Raw genomic sequence first — 10,461 nt, 5'->3', positions numbered from 1 at the left:
ATAGTCCTGCCAGTTATATTTCTTGTGAATTATGGACCTTTCAAGCTTGTGAGATAAATGCAGACTAACAGTGCAGCACCATCTATCTATTCTTGAGTGGGGTGCATTAAAATACGTGACATTTTGGTTTGTAAATGAGTTGAGTTCTGGGATCAGGGTTATATTGTTGCTTCTCCTGATGATATTTGCACATCAAAGGCTGCAGTTGGATTTTTGCACAGAAATAAATCACAGTACTGAATGCTATTGTTGAAAATATGGGGATGGTATGAATGTATTCACCTTGAAAACTCAAGATCAATTTAAAACACAAATAGAAGGAAGGCAATGAAGCTGTAACGTCATGAGGCAAAATATTTAATAGCATTAATAGTGGAATGAATGAAGGGACCGTGAAAGGTCATAAGCAAAAATAAGGAGCACCCAGTCCATTGGGCTCTCCCATTATGGCGTCTAGCTGCATTTTGAAGGAACGATTCTGGCTGGATTTTCGGCTTTGCTGATTTTGGGCGGTAATGGCGGTAGGGCACTAAAGTTTGCGCCTGGAAACAGTTTGTGCCTCAGTCAGAAAAACTGGGCGTCTGGGGCGGAGTGCTAAGCGAGGCGTTGCACACCATTCTTAGGGTGCTCGGCTGGTTCAGCTTGCGAAAATCCCGAGTTACAAGCGAGCTCGGAGAGAGGCCTGGAGAGAAAAAAAAACAGGAAAAAACCCACCAAAAATATGCCAAATACATAGCCCAAGCCATCACAACATAAATCGTAAAACAAATTAAAAGAAAAAGCAATCACATTTACCTGAGGATGGCATTACTTGCCTCACTACAGATGGTATAGTTCGGACTGCCCGCTTTCACAAGCGGTCCCAGCAGGGCGCTGGGGCCCTACGGGTCGGGTGGGAATCAAAAAACGAGCTGGTGTCATAACAAGTGGCGTTGCACACCGGTGCAACTCTTCCGGGTGGTACTGCTCCGCTCTGCCGCAAAACCGGCCTCGAAACTCCCCGGGGCGCAGGAAGCTGACTGCCCGCCCAGAAGAGCTCACCGCCGCTTTTGCCGCCCCTCCGGGAGAAAACTGAAGTGTAAATCACCGGAAAATCTGCCCCAAAATATTTTTGTCATTTGTCAATACTGGCAGATTGAATCAAATGTCCATTGCTCTCCGACTAATAAAGATATTTGCTAAGGATGCATTTATCTGCAAAAGAAGGACTACAGAAGTTTACAGCACAGAAAGAGGCCCTTTGTGTATTTCTGTCAGCACTCAAAAGCTAATCCCACTGCCCTGCTTTCTCCCCATGTATCTTCTTCTGATTCAAGTATTTATCTACTCTTCACTTCAAAGATGCAATGGTCTCTGTCTTAACTAGCCCCTGTGGAAAAGCATTCCTCGTTCTACGAAGTCTCTGTGTGAAGAAATATCTTCTGACTTCTCTCCTCACTTGAGAGAAGGCAGCTGCGCTGGATGTTGTTCGAAACAATTAGATTTACACTGTACTGAAAGTTTCTAGTGTGAGGCATACACTACGTACTATAACTGTTGCCACTGACAGCAGACCCCAATCTCAGTAAATGAGATACTAGATAGTAAACAGGTGGAACAACTTCATGAAGTTCATTTTCAGGCACCTCTGGTGGCACCAGCACTGTTGGCAGGGCTGACAGCTACTTTTTTCTGGACGGGGAGGGGGCGAAGCGGTCTGCCTGATCGTATTCAAGCCCCGGTTTTTCCTCGGCCATTTGGCCGCCTTGGTTTGCAACCACGCATCTGGGTTTTAATTTGTGTCGCCGCGAATTCTGTGGAACCGTCACCACAAAGTAAACAACGCAGATTACTTTGTACGAGGTATCCCGGCATACTGCAGAAAGATAAATGTACAGATCTGTAATGTAGATGGAACATGATACAACAAATATTGAAATTGGTTGCATTTGAAAAAATAAATGTATTGAATGATGAATGTAGATCGGCTGGGGGTGGGGGGGGGGGAGTGGTTGATCTGGGGTGAAATTCATCTCAGGCGGTCAAAGTATAAATAACTTGCATTGCTATAGCACCTTTCATGATCTCAGGATGTCCCAAAGCGCTTTACAGCCAATGAAGTATTTTTGAAGTGTAGTCAGTGTTGTAATGTAGCGCGCAAAAAGGAGCGATAGCAAATGGGCACCCCATTTTACACTCCGCTGGCGACTGATCCTCTGCTATCTCAGACGATTTCACACTCCCCACCGTCCCCCACCACGCCCACAATGTTTTACAATGATTCAGAAAAGCACTAGTGTTGTAGGTTGTCCCTGGCCAATATTTACCAATACTTATCTAGATCGAGAGCAAAATGTAAAATGATTAAACATGTTTGTCATCCATGTGGAACTATTACGCCTCTCATTTACACAAAGTACACCAACAAGTAGCTCAAAGCTCTCCTGGTATTTCATAGAATCATGGAATCGTACAGCACAGAAGGAGGCCATTCAGCCCATCGTGCCAGTGCTGGATGTCTGAAAGAACTGTCCAATTAGTCCCACTGCCCACGCTCTTTCCCAAAGCCCTGGATGTTTTTCCTATTCAAGTATTTATCCAAATCCCTTTTGAAAGTTACTATTGAATTTGCTTCCATCACGCTTTCAGGCAGTGCATTCCAGACCACAACAACGCACTGTGGCTCACCACCACCTTCTCAAGGGCAATTAGGGATATCAATAAATGCTGGCCTAGCCTGTGGCGGTCACATTCCAGGAATGAATTAAAAAAAAAGATCTCCTCATCTTCCCACTGGTTCTTTTGCCAACTATCTTAAATCTGTGTCTTTAGGTTCCTGCCCCTCCTGCCAGTGGAAACAGTTTCTTCCTATCTACACCATCAAAACGCCTCATCATTTTCAACTCCTCTATTAAATCTCCCCTTAACCTTTTCTGATCTAAGGAGAAGAATCCCAGCTTCTCTATTCTCTACACATTTCTCTCATTCTCCCACGCAGGCTCTTTTGGGATCTGTTTCTCTAACTGTAGGCCACAGCGCACCATGCACGGTCAGCAAGCAGTAGGTCTGGCAGGAAGTTATTTCCCCAACAACCCCGCAGTGCAGTCCCTCATCCAACGACTGATGGCCATGCATCAGCTTGGTGGTGACTCTCCCTCTATTTATTTTTTTCATCGCACCGCCACAAAACTAAGATCAGGACTCAATATTGTGGCATCCTTTCGATCCATGTCCTCTAGAACTGGTTCTTCTCTTCACACACCCCAGTAGACAGATTTGGTCGATGCAGCTCGTTGCATGTTTCATGGAAGACTCGGGAGGGGGGGCAAATTTGTCCCTTTTTCAGAGGCCCGTTCGCGATTCCGGGAGGTAGCCAGTGTGCCGCCGCACAACCGGTGATGACATCATCACCGTGCGTGGCGAACCCACAGCGCCACGCGCAGACCCCTTAACGCCCTGTGCGGGAAATCGCCCGTGGCCCACGAGGATGGCGCGAGCGGGTGTCAATGGCAGCTGCGCGGGGCGGGTCACAAAGCTGGCTGACATCTGCTCGCGGGACAGAGGTTAACGGGGAGGTGGCCAGTGCCCCGTGCCGCCAGCTTCGATTTTTTTTGCCACCATTCGGGTCGCCTCACTAACCTGTTTCTTTCCATGGTCGGGGCCGCCATCGGGCAACCCAGCACTCCATTTTGGGTGCTGGGCTGCAGGTTCGGGACCATGCTGCCCTGGTGGTCTAGTGGAGGCCAGCAGAGCCCTTGCAGAGTGCGCAGCGGCCCTCCCCTTTAAGCGAAGGGGAGAGGCGTTGAAGCATGTCAGCACTCCGCAGACCATCCGCATGGAGCTGCACAACTCGCTCCAGTAACTTGCGCTCCACTTCCTTTGAGGGGCACTAAGACCAATTCAGTGGCCGGAGAGGATTTTTGTCCCTTTTTGTCCCTAACTACCAGCCACCTGGCTCCTGCGTTAGCCTCACATATTAACTTAACCCTGTAACGTGCTAAACAGCAACAACCTGCACTGATGTGCATTTCTTCGCATTCGAACGATGTCAGAGAACACATTACAGTGCGGAGAAGAAGAAAATAGACACGGTGGAGGAGATGAGGGTGGGCGACCGGGACAAAAAAAGAAGAAAAGGAAAGGTTTGTGATGACATTTTTAAACCAGGAAGGGAGGAGGTAAGGCCAAGGATTTAAGGAGGAAGTAACAGAGGGTAGGGACATGGTGGATGGAATAGACACCAACGGTGGAGCACAGAGGTTGGGAACGAGAGTCAGACAAGGGGCATAAGAGCAGGGACATAGGAGGTCACTGAATTTGTTAGAGGCATTTACAAATGAAAAAAATGGTTTTTGATATTGATACAGAGGGGCAAAAGGATCCAGGTCAGAACATGGGACGATGGGAGTGCGGGGGGCTTAGTGTGGGTCAGGAATGGAGTAGCTATTTTCTGCATGCGCTATCATGGCGGATGGAGAACATTAAAGTTGAGCCTCAAGATGATAAAGGCATGGATTGTAGTCTTGGCAAAAGTCAGGTAGAATCAGTGGCAGTATTGCAAAGTTGGAAAAATGCCACCTTAGCAATAACTCTACAATTCAAAACCCCTGAGATGAGACTCTGCCTGGAAATCACTCTCCTGTATCTAATTTCTGTTTTATAAAATAAAACGTGGAGTTACATGCGAATATACGAATAATGGCAAACAGGAAAAGACCTACTGGTCCTTTGAGCCTGTGCCACAATATTGTGATGCCTCGTGAATGATGCACTTCCCGCCCCATTGTTATCTCCTGGAAGAGGCAAAATCCACATTAAAAACCTACCCCAGTTATGGGGAAAGAAGGGAAAATTCCTCTCCAACCCTCTAAGGTGTTTGAAACTAATCCAATAGATCACACTGGCCCTGCTTCACATTACAAGATGCAAGGGATATCCACTCCAGCCAGAAACAGGTCCAGCTCTCGCTTGAAGGAATTAAATGTATCAGCACCCACCGCACAAGCCGGAAACTTGTTCCATGGGTCCCCTATCTGCTGGGAAAAGAAGAATTGCCTAACATCCAATTCTGCCCTTACATGGCTTGTAAGCATGACCTCTGGCCCACCGTAACCTATTTAATTGAAATAATTGGCCTGCATAAACATGATATGGACTGTTTTATGCTCCTTTTTTTCTCAGCGGCTAGTGTTATGGCAGTCACAGCTCTCCTTGTAATTTATTGTTAATGCTCCTCACCGATAGATCAATAACTGACTGTGGTGTGATCAATGCAAAATGATTATGCCATAATCTGCCGTTGATTGGCGTAACAATGCTAAGTTTCCCCTGCGTGTTTGTCACAGCCACACTGCTGCATTGCACAGAATCCAATATTAGTAGTACATTCTCCACTTTCAATTATTTGAACTGACCCAGTAATTATGTCTCCAAACAATTTCATGTAGTAATTACTGACCCTCCGTTAGCTAATCTTTCGACTGTCAAAACTAATTAGTTGTCTGCCTAACAGGTCAGACTATGAGAGTAGTGCTGCATTGGAGAGAGAGAGAGAAAACAAGAGCATCACAAAATCAGCTTATTCCATCATAAAATAGAGACAGGAACTCGAGAGAATGTAAACAGCTGAAAAAATGCAAGGAGCTGAAAATTGTCTGGCTGTGATTGATGACCCTTTCACGATTGATTGATGAAGTAATATCTGTAATCATCACCAGCGTCTTAGTTCGATGTACCCTGCCGTTCTTGCATTGCATACTTGCAATTTAAGGCAATCTCAGACGCGGGATTAAATGTTCCATGAAGCATCAGAGTGGTTTTGTATTATTTTTTTTGTGTACAATTAGTTATGCTTACCCGCATTCATGACGTTAAATAAAACAAAACCTTTTCGGCTTCCTCTGCTCATATGTTTTGTGAATCTGTGTGCTTGGCACTGACTGCGCTTTAAGGAAATGTTGTTGGGGATAAGTGTATCTACCCATGACAGGCACTGGGTAATAGAGACAAACAGTCTGCCATAAAACAAACAGAAGCCCAACCCACTCAGCTGGGAGGCACACCCGCCTTCATTTTAATGAGGTCACCGCAGAGGACCAGGAAACATTTGAAATGATCAAAGGAGCCAAACAAGGAGTTCCAGAGCTTGGGGCCTAGGCAACAGAAGGCACGGCCACCAGTGGTTGAGCGATTATAATCAGGGATGCTCAATATTGTATATTTGTATCACGTGTCAATTTTGTTTTAAAAGGGGGAGCTACGTTCCCTTATTAACAACAACAATTTGTATATAGCGCCTTTAACGCAGTGAAACGCCCCAAGGTTCTTCACTGGAATATTATAAGATTTTTAAAAATTTGACAGCGAGCCGCATAAGTAGAAATTAGGCAGGTGACCAAAAAGAGGTATGTTTTAAGGAGCGTCTTGAAGGAGGAAAGAGAGGTAGAGAGGTGGAGAGGTTTAGGCCGGGAGTTCCCGAGCTCGGGGCCCAGGCAACAGAAGGCACGGCCACCAATGTTTGAGCAATTATAATCAGGGATGCTCAAGAGGGCAGAATTAGAGGCGCGCACAAATGGAAACATGACTCGTTCCCAATGGCTGCACGTCTTGCGTGGTACATTGTGACATCACGGAAACCCGGACTCTTACTCTTTATGTCCATTTCAAATGACGAGCTCACAAGCTGAACATGGCTGCAGGGGTGGGTGGGAGGTGGATGGAGGGAACAAGTGTTTAGTCGTGGTGCTCCAAACCATCACGGTGCAGTGCAGGCTTAAAGGAGCAGCAGCTCCTTTCCTGCCCATCAATTTCATATGCTCCTATGGATACAGAGAGGGGAGGCCATTCCGCCCCTCTTTAGCTCAGCTATCTAGATGAGATTACTTCGTGCCAACTCCTCCTCCACCCACCCCCAACCCACATCATCTTGCTGTATCTTGATTCAAGCTAAGGTTGTCACCTCCATTATCCTATCCAACAGTCCATCCAAGTTTGGAATCATTTTTTGCTCTAAGCTGTTACTGAACTACTATCCTAAACTTTCCTTTCACCAATTTTAGTCCAGCCCACCTACCATTGTTCTAGTATCCTCGAAAACTTTGATGCCAGTCAGTCATAGCGAGGATGACTTGATTCCACGCCAAAAAGGGATGAGTTCTCAGGCGTTTCAATGAAGGATCTAATATTCCAGATCCCAAACTACATGTTGAAGGGTGGAAGATGCCTGTGCATGGATTTTTTTAACGTGTGGTGGCCATTGCACCCCAGCCACCACACGGGCTTGACAGAGCTCGGTCTTGGTCCAGTGGCAAGGATTACCTGGCATGGAGACCAGCTCTGCTGCACGGACCTAGCGCGCACACATATCGCAGTACGGGCTGGCCCGTGCTGCCCCTGGGCCCTTGCCTCTTCTGAGCCCCAAACTCACGTCTCTCCTGGACCCCGGTCACTTCCATCTACAAGCTCTTGCCACGCAGGCAAATCAATGAATCTGGGTGCTAAACATCAGTGACTTTTTCCAATTTACTAACAGGATAACAGAGAATCAATTTCTCAACTCGACACACAAAGTATTAATGGCATGCTGTTATTTAAAAAAACGAAAAGGTCTGTACTTACACTGTTTATAAATGTGTTCTTGGGTTGTGGATGACACTGGCAAGAGAGTATTCAGTGCCCATTCCGAATTGCCCTAATACTCTTGAGACAACCATGTAGCCTGGAGTCACATGTAGGCCAGACCACATAGTGGTGGTAGGTTCCCTTCCCTGAAGGAGATTAGTGAACCTTGTGGGTTGCTAGGCCAGTAGCATAACCACTAGGCTTCCATGCCCACTGCACCAGAGAGCTAGGAAAACATGCCGATTTCATAGGGGCGAGAGTTAAGGTTCTCATTCAACTGCTAACAGAGCGATTATTTTTCAAGTAATACTCAGTGAGACAGATTGCAAATGCACTGAAATGCATAGAACTGTGTTCACGGCAGCGAGCTGCACAGAAACTGGTTGCATTTGTAACCATGAATTTAGCTGAAAGCAAGTTAAACTGAACAGATCAGATACTTTGTTTATCATTATCATGTACACTCAACCCCTCCAAAGATCAGCAGGGTCAAGTTGGCATCCATTTCAATTGATCTTTTACTACTTTCATTGGTCTAATGTTCAAAGGTCTACACTGCTCTAACACTGGACATGTGCACAGTACATTAGGTGAGGATTTAAGGCAGTGAAACTCATTGAAGTGATGTGGTCTCACCAGAGTTTGTATAGCTCTAGCAAAACTTCCACATTCCATTAGCCTTTTTGATTATTTTTGTAACGGACTACACTTACTGATCTTTGCACATGGACCCCTAAATCTCTAGGATCACCAGTGATCCTAGCTTTTCACCATTTAGAAACACTCAGATCCATCCATTTTTGGTCCAAAATGGAGGACCTTTCACTTACCTGTGTTGAAATCCAGCTGCCACCATTTTGTCAACTCACTTCATTTATCAATGTCGCTTTGTAATTTAATGCTCCTGTCTACACTACTTACTATGCCATGAATCTTTATGTATTTGGAGCTGGGAAAAGTGGCTGTCTAACCCGTTGGGGTGGCTGGAGGTGGGATGTCATGTGATGAAACATCTAGGAATATTTCCAACCAGAGTTGGCAATCCTACCCAGCATTCACTGTTGCCTTGGGTGTCTTCAAAGAAGATTAAGCCAAGGACGTGACAGCAGGCTTTCGGAGGTGGCATGAGGAGAATGCTTGGCAATTCTTTATTTTTCTCTTCAAAAATCTGGTGGAAGCAACAAACATTTCCCAACCACCCCACCGCCAAATCCCATTGCTCATACGGACAATGTGCCATGCTCCACCTCAAAGTCAACAAGCTCCCCGCTGGAGTGGAACTAAACTATAGAACCAGTGGGACGCTGTTTAACCTACGCCACCTCCAGGCCAGATCCAAGATCACCCCAACCTCTGTCGTTGAGCTACAGTACACGGACGACGCCTGCGTCTGCGCACATTCTGAGGCTGAACTCCAAGATATAGTCGATTGTATTCACCGAGGCATATGAAAGCATGGGCCTTACGCTTAACATCCAGAAGACAAAGGTCCTCCATCAGCCTGTCCTCCCCGCACAGCACTGCCCCCCAGTCATCAAGATTCAAGGCGAGGCCCTCGACAACGTGGATCACTTCCCATACCTCGGGAGCTTCTTGTCAACGTAAGCAGTCATTGACGCGGAGATTCAACACTGCCTCCAATGCGCCAGTGCAGCCTTCGGCCGCCTGAGGAAAAGAGTGTTCGAAGACCAGGCCCTCAAATACCCACCCTCCTGTATGGATCAGAGGCAAGGACGATGTACAGAAGACACCTCAAGTCACTGGAGATACATCACCAACGATGTCTCCACAAGATCCTGCAAATCCCCTGGGAGGACAGGCGCACCAACATTAGTGTCCTCATCTAGGCTAACATCTCCAGCATTGAAGCACTGACCACACTCGATCAGCTTCGCTGGGCAGGCCACATGGTTCTCATGCTAGACCCGAGACTCTCTAAGCAAATGCTTTATGCGGAGCTCCTTCATGGCAAACGAGCCGAAGGTGGGCAGCGGAAACGTTACAAGGACACCCTCAAACCCTCCCTGGTAAAGTGCGACATCAGCACTGATACCTGGGAGTCCCTGGCGGTAGACCGCCCGAAGAGCCCTTTGAATCTCAACGCCGAGAGCATGAAGAAGTCAAGTGCAGGCAGCGGAAGGAGCGTGTGGCAAACCGGTCCCACCCAACCCTTCCCTCAATGACTATCTGGCCCACCTGTGACAGAGTCTGTGGCTCTCGTATTGGACTGTTCAGCTACCAAAGAACTCACTTCAGGAGTGGAAGCAAATCTTCCTCGATTCCAAGGGACTGCCTATGATGAAGGGGAAAAATCAAAATCATAAGTCGCGTTGCTAGGCAGTGAATCAAAACATACTGTTCATGTTCTATGACTTTGAGTACACATGGCCTAACCAAGTGCAACTTCCTGACACAGTTCGAATGAAGTCACGATGAAGGGGTGGATGGGAGCATTCAGGAAAGGGTAAATTCAAAAGCAGTAAGAGGCTGTACAGCAGAAAGTGAATTAGGTAAAAATAAGCAATTTGGATCATGAAGACACAGAGAGCTTAACAAAGGTAATTGGGCATTAGAGACCAAGGTGACACCAGGGACAAATGGAAAAAATTAATTGCTAAAGACACTGGGGTTGAAATTGCCCAGTTTTGCGATGCCTGCTAGCGCCTCCAGGGGAGCGGGGCACTATCGGCTCCTGCGAAATTGCACGGGAGTTAGCGGAGGCGCTAATGCAGTAGCGCTGTGCCTCGCCGGTAGTGCCCCGGATCGCCGCGCAACCAGCGATGACATAATTGCCATGCACGGCGAGCCTGTAGCACTGCACACCGTCCCCTTTCCACCCCATGGCGCACATTGCCCAGCGCC

At 47.0% G+C, this 10,461-nt stretch overlaps 1 long non-coding RNA gene across 1 annotated transcript; it reads right to left on the bottom strand.

The window, feature by feature from the left end:
• Window positions 1-341: 341 nt before the first annotated feature.
• On the bottom strand, window positions 342-916 carry LOC139268169 (uncharacterized). The gene is made up of 2 exons (XR_011593979.1): window positions 796-916; window positions 342-682 (listed from the first exon to the last, which is right to left on the bottom strand). It is a non-coding gene; the product is annotated as an uncharacterized lncRNA (long non-coding RNA).
• Between the last annotated feature and the right edge of the window lie 9,545 nt (window positions 917-10,461).

This window comes from Pristiophorus japonicus, chromosome 8, assembly GCF_044704955.1.
Source record: "Pristiophorus japonicus isolate sPriJap1 chromosome 8, sPriJap1.hap1, whole genome shotgun sequence".
NCBI classification, from domain to species: domain Eukaryota; kingdom Metazoa; phylum Chordata; class Chondrichthyes; family Pristiophoridae; genus Pristiophorus; species Pristiophorus japonicus.
The sequence above is the reverse complement of the archived record's forward strand: the minus strand, read 5'-3'. Positions and strand labels throughout refer to the sequence as shown.